Raw genomic sequence first — 16935 nt, 5'->3', positions numbered from 1 at the left:
ATAGTAACATGTAGAAGCTGCACTAATCCATACTTCTGTATTAGCAATAGGTTATTATGTGCAATGTGAAAACGGTCAACTTAGTAAGAAGCTCACAGAGAATTATCAACAGTTTCTGAAGTTCCTCTCAGCATGTGTAGAGAGCTTTCTGTCTTTTCTCTTTGTGAAGCTTTAGTGGATTATTTTTGCTAAAAAATTTTCTTTTTTTTATTGTGTCTTTGACAGCAGTGACAGCGGGTTCTCTCCGGGTACTCCAACTTTCTCTCACAGTCCAAAAACAAGCTTGTTAGGTTACTTGGTGGTTCTACATTGGCCCTATGTGTGAATGTGAATTTGCTCCAGGCCCAACAAACCCTAAACTGGATAAGTTGATAAGTGGATGGATGATAAAAAGTGATATCATTACGACATTATGCATATGTGCTGAGATTTTGGAGAAATTAACTGGAAAAGTTGCATGTTAGAAGGAAAATCCCTGAATTAGTCAGACATTGGGTATAAAACATTGGGTATTGGGACATTGAGGCTGTGGACAGCTACAGGTACCTTGGTGTTCATCTGAACAACGAACTGGACTGGACTTATAATTCAGACGCCCTCTACAGGAAAGGGCAGAGCAGGCTGTACCTGCTGCGGAGACTCAGGTCGTTTGGAGTGGAGGGCCCACTCCTGAAGACCTTCTATGACTCTGTGGTGGCCTCAGCCATCTTCTATGGTGTGGTCTGCTGGGGCGGCAGCATCTCTGCTGGGGACAGGAAGAGACTGAACAGGCTGATCCGAAGGGCCAGCTCTGTTCTGGGATGCCCTCTGGACCCAGTGTAGGTGGTGAGTGACAGGAGAATGGTGGCTAAGCTGTCATCCCTCTTGGACAACATCTCCCACCCCATGCATGAGACTCTGACAGCACTGAGCAGCTCCTTCAGTGGGAGACTGCGGCACCCACGGTGTGGGATGGAGAGATTTCGCAGGTCTTTCCTCCCCACTGCTGTCAGACTCCACAATAAAGACTTTTGCAGCTGATCAAACACACAAACCCACACATGTGCAATAAGACTGCTATATGTGCAATTCTTGTGCAATTCTTCTTCTGACGAAGTTGTATTTTTGTATTTTCCTACTCAGTTGTATATACTATTTGTATATCTATTTTATTCTATTGTATATATTATTCTATTCTATTTTATTCTATTGTATATAGTATTTTATTTTATTCTATTGTATTTTATTGCATTCCAGTGTTTTCTAATTTCTGCTACATAACTTTGCACTTTTTGCTGTAACAAAACAAATTTCCCACCTGTGGGACTAATAAAGGTCATCTTATCTTATCTTATTGTGACAGGTGAGACCTGAGTCTGGGAACCGCCCCTGGTGGGCGGAGCTGGTCTTTGCTCCTTTCATAAGCTCAGGTGTGGGCAATTAGGTATTCCTCAGCAAACCTGAAGCTGCGAGTGCTTGGTCCAAGTTGGGCAAGTTGGTGTTTTTAATTTCTTTCCATGAAAGCTTGATGCGGGTCCCCCTAAACTTCTGTCAGAACGGTAGGTTACACAACAATGTACCACTTAAGCTCTGGTTGTTGTGGCCGAGGTTTACAGTTATTTGCACCCTTGTAGGTGGGAAACATTGCGTTCCCGTGAGAACAGTGTAGTGGACTTCACCGCCACTGACCCACATTTATTAGGGTGTGACGCGAACTTGTGGACAGGTAACGAAAACAATACAGTTGAGGAATATTCCTGTGTTTTACTGTCCAGCGTAAGTCATCTCCTGCCTTTTATTTACAGAGTACCGAGCTGCTGCTTTGCCAAGTGGATTTCTGGCTGTGGGCAAAGGACCCGACACATCAGTGTGTTTTTAATTTGTTTTATACCGGTGGAATTTGACAGACTGTGACTGCTGCAGCTGTCGATTTTGTTTTTCTTGTTTTATTTTTCTGTATCAGTAGGCACCACAGAGATTGATTCTTTTAGTATTTTAACCCGTCCGTCCGTCCCAGACGGTGAAGGGAAAACAAATCCTTTATGTTCTTTGGTCTCACCGCTTTTGCATGCACAGCGGTGGGCCTGAGTGAAGACGGCACTGAAGATTTGCCTTTTTCTATAGTGTTTTGCCCATTTGGGGTCATGTGTGAGTCGCCGTCCCTTTTTAACCTGTGTGCTATGTCGATTTGTTTTTATTACTGTGAAGCACTTTGGTGTGCCTTCGGGTTTTTAAATGTGCTATATAAATAAAATTGTATTGTAAACTGTTCCCCGCAGAGCTTGTCCTGTCTCACGGGCAATCATACAGTTTTATCGTTTTTAATAAGGTAAAGTTTTTGTTTTTAGGTGCCGCTGTTAAACTGTTACTTTTATTTTGTATTCAAAATTAAACTCTTTTTAACTGACTGTGCACCTACGGCTCTGTCCTATTTTAAATAGGTACCTACCACGGGTCACATTATCTTATCTAAAGTCAGTGTTAACATAGAATCAGTGTAATTGAGCCTGGGTCTGAGTACAGGTAGTGTCGGTTCTAGAGTGTGCTGGTGTCCTAAGCAAAATTTCACAGGGGGCTTCTCCAAAAAGTGCTTTTCATTGGTGTCATCGGTTTGTTTAAACAGATTTATACGGTGGCGTCAGGCGGTGGCCTTTTAGTGGGATTTTGGTTTCTTCTAGTGTCACTGCTGATTTTGATACCTTGGGGAACCCCCACTGGCCGGACGTCCCAAGCAGTTGCCCGGCTTGCCTAGTGGAAAGCAGTGCCTCTGAATACAGCACATAATCTACCACAGAATTCACAGCTAGCAAGTGTCCATGCAGATCCAGCCCTGTCCCCCGAAATGACATTCCTCTACACCTAAACTTTATTTGCAGTGTCTTGGGGGGGGGGAAATGTATTTTCTTGTGTGCGCTTAGCTCTGTTGCACAGAAAGAAGGTTCAGAGTTCAATTCCACCATCAGGCCGGGGTCATTCTGTGGTGGAGTTTGCATGTTGACCCGTGTTTTTGTGGTTTCTCTCCAGGTACTCCGGCTTCCTCCCACAGTCCAAAGACATGCGGTTAGTGGGGACAGGTTAACTGCCCATAGGTGTGAGTGTGAATGGTTGTCTGTCTATGCGTTAGAGCGACAGACGACCTGTCCAGGGTGTACCCTGCCTCTCGCACTAAGACAGCTGCCACTAATCCTGCCTCTCGCAGGGTTATTTTTTTCTGTGAAATATATTTCTAATCAGTAAATCTTTGCTCAAGTAACCACGAAAAAGCAGGACATGCTTTAAGCACATTGATTTTCCATGCAATGGTTTATTTTACGCAAAATATGATCCTTTGCTAAATCTTTTTTTTTTTTTTTTTTTTTAAATCAAAAATAGTTTTAGTGTCTCAACATCACCGATTGTTGACTGAAAACAAAGAGTCTAAAATGAAAGAAAACTCAAGTCTCAAAATAATGGTCCCACACAGGAATCAACCCACAAGACTCCTTTATGGAACTCCAGACTTTGACTTCAGTGTTTGTCTTGCCGGTTGGAAGGTTTGGGTTTTTATTTATTTTTTTTGGATGATGCAAATGTTGATGTGTTAGCTACAGAAAGAAGAAAAATAAAATAAACTGCTCTGCAGCCAACACAACCAATTTAGAAAGCTTTCCTTTAACTTTTGTACATACTTAAGTAAAAGAAGACTGAACACTTTTTCCTTGAAACCTCCAGAAGCTCTCCCCAAGTAGCCAAACTTTCGATTGCACGAGCAACACAAAAGAAAAAGCGCCTCTTAACAGATGCTCTCCAACTCATTGCTAACATTTTATGAGGCCAATTCTGTAAGGTAGGCCAGTATTCAATGTCTCTATTTCAAAATGTTGGACGAGGTAGGAAAAGCAAATAAATAATAATAATAATAATAGATTGAAAGTTGTGGGCTTATCATTACAAGTATCTGCCTGCCTTTACAATAGTTAATTTGTACTGGCCTTCAAATGTTCCTAGCAATCACTGTAAATTCATTCATCTGTGAGAAATCTCTTAATTAGAAAAATTTTACTTTTAATAACCAATTTGATTAATATCCTTGACCTCTGAGCAAGTAACAGAAAAACAGAACCACAAAAAAAAAATCAAGCACCATTAATCAGATACACACAAGACAAAGACTAGTTATGTGCAATACTCCCTAAATCTCTACCAACCTGGTACATGCAAATACTGAATATACATAAATATGCATATATATTTTTTTCTAAGCATATTTGGTTCATGGATCCCTGTAAAGATGCGAGATCTAATAAAAAAAAAAAAAAAAAAAAAAAAAAAAATCTCCTCTTGTAGCCAGATTTGAGATTTCTGTCTTTTTCCCCAATTATCAGACACGGATCATGTAAATGAACCAGCAAGCAATCGCGCAGATTGAGGCTATGGCTGTATCAGCTGACTGAGCTGGTGATAGTTGATAGAAGATGCTATCTCCTTCTTCTCATTCTTTGTATTTTGTAGTGGTGCTCGTGGTGTTAGAATGAGAATGCAAGAATTTAGATAAGGTGTGCATTTTTTAAATTTACCTATCTGCTCTACACAGCCGAGGTAAGTCCTGATTGTCATGCAGTGAGCAAAATGAATTTCCCTGCTTGTATAATGAAGTTTCTCCAGATTCATGTGATGTTCAAGCTATGTTAAATTGGCTCCCTTACAAACGGAAAATGCAGAGCAGGACTTTGAGCACACGTTATATTTTAACAAGTGATGCATCACAACCAAAGGTTCATGAGGTTAAAGGGGCTAAAACCCTTAAAAACTAAGCACTACTTTAACACCCACACACTGGTGGAGAGCTAAATTTGGAGTCCTCATGCTGGGAGGCATGGTGGCTCCACTTACATTCAAAGTTTACTTCCACTGACTGTCACGGAGCATCATCGTTACCTGCCCCCTACTTTATGCACCACATGCAACCGCTAACGATCATCACTGATTTAGTCCCAACAAAGGAACACTCCAGCAGCTTTAAATATGCTAAATTAGAAGAAAAAAGGCAGAACAATACTTAACGTGAATAGAAAAACATGGCTCGGAGACAACACAAGCAGCTGGAGGGGGCATTTTTATCTCTGCAGATCTGCTGAGCTTGACAGTTCTCACACAGACACTTCCACACACAGATTTATGCTTTGTCTGAGTATATAAAAGGTCATAACGGGATCACCGGTAGTTTCGTTCTGCCAAAACACACACTGACTGAGTCAGAAAATAGAGGGACTGTGGCAGGCAGATTAAAAAGAAGCCAAGGTCAGGAATTCGGAGCACAGCTGGAGCAGGAGAAACACCACACATTTGCTGGCAGAGAGGAGCGGGGTTTCAACGTCAGCGACTTGTGCTAACCTTCCTCAATCAATTTAAGAGGCTTGGATGGAGAAACTGAGGGTTTGGAGGGGATGCAAGGAGGCAGCTATTCATTTTGATGAACACCCCCACCATCCCCACCACCCACTCTGCATAGATATATCATCATTATTAAAGCAACAGAAGAAATCCCCCTAACGTCAGGATTGTTTTCCTGCCAAAACATGTTTTGTCCTAAATGCTCAAGTGTGTGAAACTCGTCGGTAGGAATGCTGTAAATAAGATGAGATAAATCCATATTTACCCTATGATTGCCAACCTGGTGTTGCTAATGATCATCATCCATTTAAATTATACCCTGCTTAGAACAAATTTGACTAGTCCTTGCCTGTAATTGCCCCTGGAACAACCAATAACAGGTCCAAACACAAAACACATTTATCCAACTCTGCTAGGAGCGATGGCCTGCTGATCTATGACCAGTTGGTTGTGACACTAAAGATAAAGGTCTGAGGTCTGTTTTGGTATCTGTGTGTGTTAGTACGGCAGCATTTACCTTGCAGGTGTAAACCATGGGTTCAGTTGTCACCAGCGGGCCTTTCCCCTCATCTTCCTGTTCAGCTTTCCCTTAATGAATGCTCCAGCCCTTCGGGATGAACAAATTACCCATGTCACCTTCTTCCAGTCAATTCAGCTTCCTGCCACCTACTTGCCTACCCAAGTGTGTCACCCTGGATTTCTTTTGACAAAGTAAATTCATCTCTTTTGAGGAGGGTCGAGATACTGATGAGTGAAACCTTTAGTTTGAAGCAATTCATCACAATTACATTTATTTGCCGTTGAAGTGTCCAAGGGAGCAGAGCATTAGCAGCTAATAGCATCCACAGAGGAAGAGGTGGGGTGTGACTGTCTGATTAGCTGCTGTAATACATTTACAGCTGTTTGTGTGTGACATGATGACTTGTAATAGCACAGATGGAAGGGAAGAAGTAAATGACCGGGATGATTTATCACCACCCATTTTACCACCTCATTTTTAAAAGATATATAGCATTACATAACCACATGTGATCATCATAGCATGCATGCTACCCTGTGCAACCTCACTTCAATAAATCAGATGGCATTTTATAATTTTATAAGAGTTTGCATGTTCTCCCTGTGTTTGCATGGGTTCCCTCCAGGTACTCCAGCTTCCACTGTCCAAAAAAGACATGCAGTTAGTGGGGATAGGTTAATTGGTTAATCCAAATTGCCCATATGTGTGAATGCGGGAGTGGATGTGAGCGCGAATGGTTGTCTGTCCCTGTGTGCCAGGGTAAACGTAAATTCAGTAAAATCATAATTCACGTCGGCAGTAATGACACCCGGTTACGCCAATCGGAGGTCACTAAAATCAATATTGAATCGATGTGCAACTTTGCTAAAACAATGTCGGACTCTGTAGTTTTCTCTGGTCCCCTCCCCAATCAGACCAGGAGTGACATGTTTAGCCGCATGTTCTCCTTAAATTGCTGGCTGTCTGAGTGGTGTCCCAGAAACGATGTGGGCTTCATAGATAATTGGCAAACCTTCTGGAGGAAACCTGGTCTTGTTAGGAGAGACGGCATCCATCCCACTTTGGATGGAGCAGCTCTCATTTCTAGAAATATGGACAAATTTATTAAACCCCCCAAAATATGACTATCCAGAGTTGGGACCAGGAAGCAGAGTTGCAGTCTTACACGCCTCTCTGCAGCTTCTCTCCTCCTGCTACCCCCCCAAAAACCCATCTCCATAGAGACTGTGTCAGCTTCCAAAAAGACAAAAAACAAACTAAAAACCAGCAACAAACAACTTAAACATAAACAATTACAAAGAAAGAACAGTACAGTATCCACATCTGAACCAAAGAGTAAAACAGTGAAATGTGGATTATTAAATATTAGGTCTCTCTCCTCCAAGTCTCTGTTAGTACATGACTTAATAATTGATCAACAAATTGATTTACTCTGCCTTACAGAAACCTGGTTGCAGCAGGATGATTATGTTAGTTTAAATGAATCAACACCCCCGAGTCATTCTAACTACCAGAAACCTCGAAGCACAGGCCGAGGGGGCGGTGTGGCAGCAATTTTTCACACCAGCCTATTAATTAATGAAAGACCAAGACAGACTTTTAATTCATTTGAAAGCCTGATGCTTAACATTGTCCACCCCAGCTGTGAAACTCAGAAACCAGTCTTACTTGTTATCATCTATCGTCCACCTGGGCCTTACACAGAGTTTCTGTCTGATTTCTCAGACTTTATATCTAATTTAGTTCTGAGCTCAAATAAAATAATTATTGTGGGTGATTTTAACATCCATGTAGATGCTAAAAATGACAGCCTCAACATGGCATTTAGTCTGTTATTAGACTCAATTGGCTTCTCTCAAAATGTAAAAGAACCCACCCACCACTTTAATCACACTCTAGATCTTGTTTTAACATATGGCATAGAAACTGAACATTTAACAGTGTTTCCTGAAAACCCTCTCCTGTCTGATCATTTCCTGATAACATTTACATTTACAATAATTGATTACACAGCGGTGGAGAGTAGATTTTATCACAGTAGATGTCTTTCTGAAAGCGCTGTAACTAAGTTTAAGAATATAATCCACCCACTGTTATCATCTTCAATGCCCTGTACCAACACAGAGCAGAGCAGCTATCTGAACGCTACCCCAACAGAGGTCGATTGTCTTGTTAATAATTTCACCTCCTCACTACGTACGACTCTGGATACTGTAGCTCCAGTGAAAACTAAGGTCTCTAATCAGAAGTACCTGACTCCGTGGTATAATTCTCAAACACGTACCCTAAAGCAGATGACTCGTAATCTGGAGAGGAAATGGCGTGTCACAAATTTAGAGGATCATCATTTAGCCTGGAGAAATAGTTTGCTGCTTTATAAGAAAGCCCTCCGCAAAGCCAGAACATCTTACTATTCATCACTGATTGAAGAAAATAAGAACAACCCCAGGTTTCTCTTCAGCACTGTAGCCAGGCTGACAAACAGTCAGAGCTCTGTTGAGCCAACCATCCCTTTAACGTTAACTAGTAATGACTTCATGAACTTCTTCACAAATAAAATTTTTATCATTAGAGAAAAAATTACCAGTAATCATCCCACAGATGTAATATTATCTACAGCTACTCTTAGTACCATTGATGTTAAGTTAGACTCTTTTTCTCCAATTGATCTTTCTGAGTTAACTTCAATAATTACTTCCTCCAAACCATCAACGTGTCTTTTAGACCCCATTCCTACAAAACTGCTTAAAGAAGTCCTGCCATTAATTAATTCTTCGATCTTAAATATGATCAACCTATCTCTAATAATCGGCTATGTACCACAGGCCTTCAAGCTGGCTGTAGTTAAACCTTTACTCAAAAAGCCATCTCTAGACCCAGCAGTCTTAGCTAATTATAGGCCAATCTCCAACCTTCCTTTCATATCAAAAATCCTTGAAAGAGTAGTTGTCAAACAGCTAACAGATCATCTGCAGAGGAATGGTTTATTTGAAGAGTTTCAGTCAGGTTTTAGAGCTCATCACAGCACAGAAACAGCTTTAGTGAAGGTTACAAATGATCTTCTTATGGCCTCTGACAGTGGACTCATCTCTGTGCTTGTCCTGCTAGACCTCAGTGCAGCGTTCGATACTGTTGACCATAATATCCTATTAGAGCGATTAGAACATGCTGTAGGTATTACAGGTACTGCACTGCAGTGGTTTGTATCATATCTATCTAATAGACTCCAATTTGTGCATGTAAATGGAGAGTCCTCTTCACACACTGAGGTTAATTATGGAGTTCCACAGGGTTCAGTGCTAGGACCAATTCTGTTTACATTATACATGCTTCCCTTAGGCAGCATCATTAGAAGACATAGCATACATTTTCACTGCTATGCAGATGACACCCAGCTCTATCTGTCCATGAAGCCAGATAACACACACCAATTAGTTAAACTGCAGGAATGTCTTAAAGACATAAAGACCTGGATGGCCGCTAACTTTCTGCTTCTTAATTCAGATAAAACTGAGGTTATTGTACTCGGCCCTGAAAATCTTAGAAATATGGTATCTAACCAGATTCTTACTCTGGATGGCATTACCTTGGCCTCCAGTAACGCTGTGAGGAACCTTGGAGTCATTTTTGACCAGGACATGTCCTTCAAAGCACATATTAAACAAATATGTAAGACTGCTTTCTTCCATTTGCGCAACATCTCTAAAATTAGAAATATCCTGTCTCAGAGTGACGCTGAAAAACTAGTTCATGCATTTATTACTTCCAGGCTGGACTACTGTAATTCATTATTATCAGGATGTCCAAAAAACTCACTGAAAAGCCTTCAGCTAATCCAAAATGCTGCAGCAAGAGTACTGACAGGGACTAGAAGGAGAGAGCATATTTCTCCTGTTTTGGCTTCCCTTCATTGGCTTCCTGTTAAGTCCAGAATTGAATTCAAAATCCTGCTCCTCACATACAAGGTCTTAAATAATCAGGCCCCATCTTATCTTAATGACCTTGTAGTACCATATCACCCTATTAGAGCACTTCGCTCTCGCTCTGCAGGCCTACTTGTTGTTCCTAGAGTATTTAAAAGTAGAATGGGAGGCAGAGCCTTCAGTTTTCAGGCCCCTCTTCTGTGGAACCAGCTTCCAGTTTGGATTCGGGAGACAGAAACTATCTCTACTTTTAAGATTAGGCTTAAAACTTTCCTTTTTGCTAAAGCATATAGTTAGGGCTGGACCAGGTGACCCTGAATCCTCCCTTAGTTATGCTGCAATAGACGTAGGCTGCCGGGGGATTCCCATGATGCATTGAGTTTTTCCTTTCCAGTCACCTTTCTCACTCACTATGTATTAATAGACCTCTCTGCATTGAATCATATCTGTTATTAAGCTCTGTCTCTCTTCCACAGCATGTCTTTTATCCTGTCTTCCTTCTCTCACCCCAACCGGTCGCAGCAGATGGCCGCCCCTCCCTGAGCCTGGTTCTGCCGGAGGTTTCTTCCTGTTAAAAGGGAGTTTTTCCTTCCCACTGTCGCCAAAGTGCTTGCTCATAGGGGGTCATATGATTGTTGGGTTTTTCTCTGTATCTATGAAGCGCCTTGAGGCGACTTTTGTTGTGATTTGGCGCTATATAAATAAAATTGAATTGAATTGAATTGAATTGAATTGAATTGAAGTGTGTTAGCCCTGCGACAGACTGGCGACCTGTCCAGGATGTACCCCGCCTCTCGCCCTATGACAGCTGGAATAGGCTCCAGCACCCCCCGCGACCCTGAAAAGGATAAGCAGAAGTGAATGAATGGATGGATGGCATTTTATTGACTTTTGTTGACTTATTTTCATAGTTTTGTCCGTGGTGCAACTTTTTTCAAGTCCAATGAAGGGCTGTTCTCAGATGTTATTGCTACCATGTATATGCCTATAACGTGTCCTCCCCCACATACTGGGAAGTTGTCATCACCTCTTTCAATGGAAGTCATCCAACCTGCTGAACAGACAGTCTTCAAGTTAAAAGAGCAACAAAAGTGAACAATTGAGGTTTAGAGGTGTGGCAGACTCTCAATGATAACATGAGTGTGAGACTTGTCTTTCTTCTGATTGGGTGCCCCTCGTAGACAGAACAGCGGGGGGGGGGATCTGTGCTCATGGTAAAAGTTGTGTGTCTTCGTTCACTCTCATAGATCTCGTAGAGAGTATGGAGAAAGCGCTCTCTGTGTGAGAGCTAGGCTTTTAAGTATAATATGCTCACGCTCACTTTCATTACTTAACTGTGTTTCTTTTATTTAGACAAGCTATTTGGTTCAGTTTACACATCTCAAGGAGGAAAGGCTCAAACATGGAATGGGTTTAAACTGACTCTTTCTGAATGTGAAATCACAATTTGCTCAGATTAAAATAACATTTGATTCAACAGATCAAAGACGTGTTCACATAAGTCTGTCATAAAGACCAACCTTACTGATTTTGATCTCTTTATAATCATTCTATTAAAGATTTCTTCCTTTACACATCTAAGTTTTAATAGTCTGAGTCAAAAGTAAAATCTTTTCACTAGAAAATTCACTGCTCCATTTCTGCAGTGGTTCCCTTTGAAACTGCAGTCAATAAATATTAATTTAATTTAAAAGGCTCATTTTGAATCATACCCTCGTACTTTGATTAACTCAAACAGTTGCAGTCATATATTGACTTCAGGAGAACACGAAAATAGATTTTCTTTCACATAATAAGGACTATGGATTCTGTCCTATGAAGATTTCATTTCAAGTTACATTTAAAAACGATTTTTCTTAATAGTCATACTGACCTCCAGCATGAGCAGGAGCTGTCACAGTGGCTGTGTATGTATAACCTTTTCACTCCTGGTCACTGTCCAGCCCATTTACATTCCCAGGGCACAAGTATGTACAAGGTGTCCGGATTTCACTATAGAGATACAAGTCTAGCCCTGCAGTGAATTAGAGACCTGTCCAGGATATATCCGACTCTCTCCCTGTGACAGCCTGTATTTTAACCAAAACTCAATTCTTGAATAGGTTTTGGTTTCTGAACTTTAACAGTAAGACATTGACTGTGATGTCCTTACTGAGAAAATGAGCAATCTGGCATTTAATCCACTCACCAGATTTTTTGCATATCTGTCACTTAAATATTTTAGATTTAAAAAAAAAAGGAAAAACAAAATTCAATATTGTAAATATCCATTAAGTGGGCAAAAAGCATCCAAATAGACCTGGCCCTGTGTGAAAAAGCAATTGCCCCTAAACCTAATAACCGGTTGTGCCACTGTTGGCAGCAAGAATTGCAATCAAGCATTTGTGATAACTGCGTTTTTCACATTGCTGTGGAGGTATTTTGGTGCATTCTTTGAAGAATTATTTTAATTCAGCCACAAAGGAGGGTTTTTGACAATGAAAGGTCTATTTAAGATCCTTGGGTTATCTTATAAAAGTTATAACATAATCTCAATAGAAAGCCTTTTTAAACAGAAAGGTTTTTGCCTGCTTTTGAACGGCGTCCACAGAGTCACCTAAACATAGCACGAGTTCTAGATTATTCCAAAGCCTCGGTGCCACTGACTGAAAAGCCTCTGTCCTTGTTAGTTTGGTTTTGTATTACTATTTAAAAGGTGATTGTTTGGCCAGAGGACTCTGTGTGTGTATATTTACAATGCTGACGGCGCCTGTCATATCAGCAGTATTTCCTTCGATGACACTCGCCTTCTGTTTAGAGACAGCTGACTCCCACTCTCACATCATCTGTTTCAAATTCCCCAACATCTCCAGTCTACACAAATGTCTTCAGCTACCCCTCATTTCTGCGTATTCTAAGAAAATAGGTGCAAAAGCAAGGTTTGTGCAATTCTAATGGACTTGAAGGTCAATATTTGGCATAACCACCTTTATTCTTCAACAAAGTGAACTCTTTCCCTGAAGTTTTTCTTGTAATTTCTTTAAGTAATAGTTCTCCAGGAATATTTCTCCAGGCTTCTTGAAGGACGTTCAAAGTTCTTCTTTGTAAGATGGCTATTTTTCCCCTTCCTTTCTCTGTCAAGGTGATCCCACACTGCCTTAATACTATTGAGACCCAGTTATGGACAGGCCAACCTATAACTGAATCCATAGGCAGCTGTGCTTTTACAGCAGTGGCAGTGTCTTTTTCATAAATTGCTGTAAAATGAAGCCACAACCAATCAGATGCTTCCCAGATGGTTTTGTACAGTGGATCACATCCTGAACCTACTTTTCTGATCTCATATTTCCATCAATTCTGACAAGGCCTCCAACACCACTGGCTGAAATGTAGCCCAAAACCATGACAGAGCCTCCAACATGTTTTACAGATGGCCATAGTCTCTTGTTGTTGTACTTCTCCCCTTTTATGTACAGTACTGTATACTGTATAGGTCCCATCCTTTCCTAGTATCATAGCCTTGGATTTCCTATCTATTATTTTAGTTTGTGTTTTTCTAGTCTTTGTCTTTTCTTGTCTTTCTCCCTGTGTCATCGATGTGTTAGTTTCTCAAGCTTCCCAGCCATGTCAACTTTGGCATGAGAGTGCCAAACTCAAAAAGAGTGCAAGAGGTGGTAAAAGCAGCCAGAGCCAGCTCAGGCTTAACTAACTGGAGTACCTTACAGTGTGTACAATCAGTGCTCATAATGCCAACTCCTCCTGAACTAATTACATACAATCTGGGGGATTGTTACCAATCAGTGGAGGAAATTTCAACAAGCACTGAGTAGTTTAGCACTATATCACTGCTCAATGTCAAAGGCAAGATTTTTTTTTACCATCTTGTCAAGTCAAGTGACAGACTTCTTGCTCAAGTGCAAGTAGAATGACATTGTAAAGTGGTGGGACTCCAGGGACACCAGGATGCCTTAAACGTTCAGGCGTAGAGATCCAGCCCATCGGACAAAATAAAAAAGCAAATCTGGTTGAGCCTTCCTGCCCTCTCTGTCCTGGGAGGGGCATGGTCAACAAGTTGCCCGAAGGCCCAAGGGGATAGTCACTATCAGTGTAGTGCCATGACCAGGTGCTGAAGGCGGTGGCTGAGAGCACCTCATTAATAACAAGCAGACATCAGCCCGACCACAAAGCATCTTTTGTTCACTGAGGCAGGAGAGCAGCTGAAACAACAGAATAGAGCAGAATAGAGGCCTGCTCTTCAGCTCACATGACTGGCAGCTAATGGTCGATCTCACCAAGCAACTCATCAATCAGATGTTGTCATTCTGTCAGAGGCCTTAAAACAATTTGCCCTGAATTGACTGTACCCTGGCAGGAGGAGGAGACCTTTAAACGGAAGGTGGCCAAGTACCAGGGACGCCTGGAGGATTGCCAGAAAACATTCAATTCAATTCAATTCAGTTTTATTTATGTAGCCAGATTGGCTACTCGCCTTTTTTTTTCTCTCTCTCTCTCTCCTGCACTCGTTCCCTTCGCTGCACAACTAGGTTAATTGGGAACCCACCTGCATATTGATTGCAGGATGGCGTTAGCCCTTATAAAGCTAAGCCGGTGTTTTTGTTGGATCATTCCTCCCGTGCATTCAGCGCAAAGCAGCAGTAAATGCTGGCACACTGCGACGGACTGATCAGCAGGAGCAGATCATATGACAGCTACAGGTATGCTCTCGCTTAACCTTAGATTCCCTCCGAGTACTGGAATTTGTGTTAATATAGTTTTTGCGGCCTGTTGAAGCGCGGCAGTTTGTTTTATTCCGACGTTGCGGAGAGAGGTGCTCGTGTTATCCCCACCAGCTGAGAGTATAGCGCCTCTGGTCCTGGGGTAAGCCATTAAAACTACCTTTATTAGCATTCATAGCTATAAGAGTCTAAGGTTACATTTATCTGTTTTAGGGTTTGACTGCTGTATTCACCTCTCCGTGGCAAATCGCCCAACCCAAATTGGAAGAGTGAAACGCCTTCCCAGCCGCTGTTGTGAGGACTCCTCCTCGGTGGAGCCTGCTGTCTTGTCTTATCTTGTTTTTATTAAGTAGGCTTACCTTTTTCTGGTTCGCCTGGTTTTATTTTATTTTATTCTGGACTGTTGCTCGTACCCACGCTTCTGTGATCGGGCTGAAGCGACCCTCTGCCCGAGTGTCGTGCTGGGACTTTAAATCGCCTTGGTTGCCGGTCTCAGCCGGTGGGGAGCCAGACCGGCTTGCGATTGAGAATAATTACTCCCAGCACGAGTGGTAGTTTGACCCGTGGGGTATAAGCCTTCCTGTGTGTGTGTGTGTGTGTGTGTGAGATTTCTGTTATTAAAGTGTGTTTTAGTTTTTTTATGATCTGTAGCGAGCCTGACGCTCAGTGTCCTTTTATTCTTTTAACATATTTTTTTGTGTTTTATTTCAGTGAACGGAGGACGTGCCAGTGGCCCTGGGACCTCAGGTGGTGGGTCGTTTTCACACTTTCTTTTGTACAGCACCGGGTGGGCTGCAGTGATTCTTTTTGTGTGATTTTCTTTTGGTTCCACGGCTGCTGGTAAGTCCAAGTTCCATGGTTGTTTTATTTTCACTTTAGGACACTGTCAACAATGACGCTACATCTTGGTTTTTAATATTTTATTTTTACTATAAATAAAACTGTTTTAATATTGGAGCCAACCTGCCTCAGTGTGCATCCTTGAATCTGTGCGGCCTCCTTTTATTCCTTTTATCCATTTTTCTTAAATATATTTCCTGGGGGTGAAATTCCCCTAGGTGGCGCTGTCATTTTATTATTTCCTTTTATCTAACCCCGCTGACCACTTGGTCACATACTTGGCGTTGGTCGACAGGATGCACATTTGAGGTAGACGTTTGGTCTTGTAAATTGTTTTATTTTTGCAAAGATCACAGTTCACCTGTTTGAAGGCTCTATTTGTTTTAGAGTGTGATTATAGACAAGACAGCAGTATCCAGGTTTAGGAGGAAGAGTAATAGGATTCTAGCACCTTGCTGATTTAATTTTCCTTTTTTTGGTCAAAATTTATTATGGAGGAAGAATTGCAGCAACTTAGAGACTTGGTAGCACAGTTAAAGGCAGATAATGAGCAATTGCGCCGGGATGGGGGCGCTGTGCTCGAGTCTGGTGGTGGTGCCGCGTCGTCCTCCTTCGCACCAGCTGGTTGCATACCAAATGTTGGTAGCCAGGCTGCCGTTACAGAGCGTTTGGTGGTGGTGCCTAGGGACCGTAAATGTCCCATGTTCAATGGCAGAACGGGCATCAATATAGCTGAATGGGTCGAAGAGGTTCAAGCATGCATGCGTGCCCGGCACCTGTCTGTTGCTGATCAAGCTTTCTTTATTTTTGACCATTTAGAGGGAGAAGCAAGGGAGGAGATCAAATTTCGCCCTAATTTAGAGCGAGGGGATCCTGCTCGGGTGTTGACCATTTTAAAGGAACTGTATGGCAATGCGCAGTCCTATGTCACTCTGCAGCAGGCTTTCTTTTCGAGGAGACAGCGGGAGGGAGAGACTTTGCAGGAGTTTTCCTTAGCGCTAATGGCTCTGATGGAGCAAGTAAAACAAAGTGCACCTGATGGTATGCGTAACGCAGAGGTGTTGCTCCGAGACCAGTTTATAGAACATGTTGTTGACAGTGTTCTCCGCAGAGAGCTTAAACAATACGTTCGCCGTATGCCTACTGCCACCTTGTTAGAGGTGCGCGGGGAAGCAATTAGATGGGAAAGAGAAGGGTTTTCAGGCGGTGTTCACGACCGTGGCTATTCTCACCCATCGGCATATGGTTTCCAGTGTGGAGTGCGCACTAGCCCTAGGTTCGCTCCTGTTGGTACACCCGAGTCCGAGTGGCGTGAGCTAAAGGAACTCCTAAAGCGCCAACAAGAGCAGTTAAATCAGCTCACTGAGACAGTGGTTTCTTTACAGAACCCCCGAAGAAGTGTTCGGCCTTCACGGGCTGGCTCGGTGATTTGTCGCCGGTGTCAGCAGCCAGGACACTTTGCTAGGGAGTGCACTGGGGAGCGGGCTTTACGCCGCACCAGAGCAGGTTCTGATTCAGGCCCTCCCTATACCGCAGTTGGCAATCATCTTCCCGCTACCCAGTCGGAAAACTAAAGCCCTCTGAG

General features: G+C 42.2%; 1 long non-coding RNA gene across 1 annotated transcript; it reads left to right on the top strand.

Annotated features, from left to right (window-relative positions):
* Positions 1 to 231: 231 nt before the first annotated feature.
* On the top strand, positions 232 to 2387 carry LOC146370260 (uncharacterized). Its single transcript, XR_014797197.1, has 3 exons — positions 232 to 1538; positions 1614 to 1705; positions 1785 to 2387. It is a non-coding gene; the product is annotated as an uncharacterized LOC146370260 (long non-coding RNA).
* The last annotated feature ends 14548 nt before the right edge of the window (positions 2388 to 16935 follow it).

This window comes from Perissodus microlepis, chromosome 16 (genome assembly GCF_051167445.1).
Source record: "Perissodus microlepis isolate ML-2025 ecotype Zambia chromosome 16, ASM5116744v1, whole genome shotgun sequence".
NCBI classification, from domain to species: domain Eukaryota; kingdom Metazoa; phylum Chordata; class Actinopteri; order Cichliformes; family Cichlidae; genus Perissodus; species Perissodus microlepis.
Note: the sequence above shows the minus strand (reverse complement) of the source record. Positions and strands in the feature narration are given on the sequence as shown.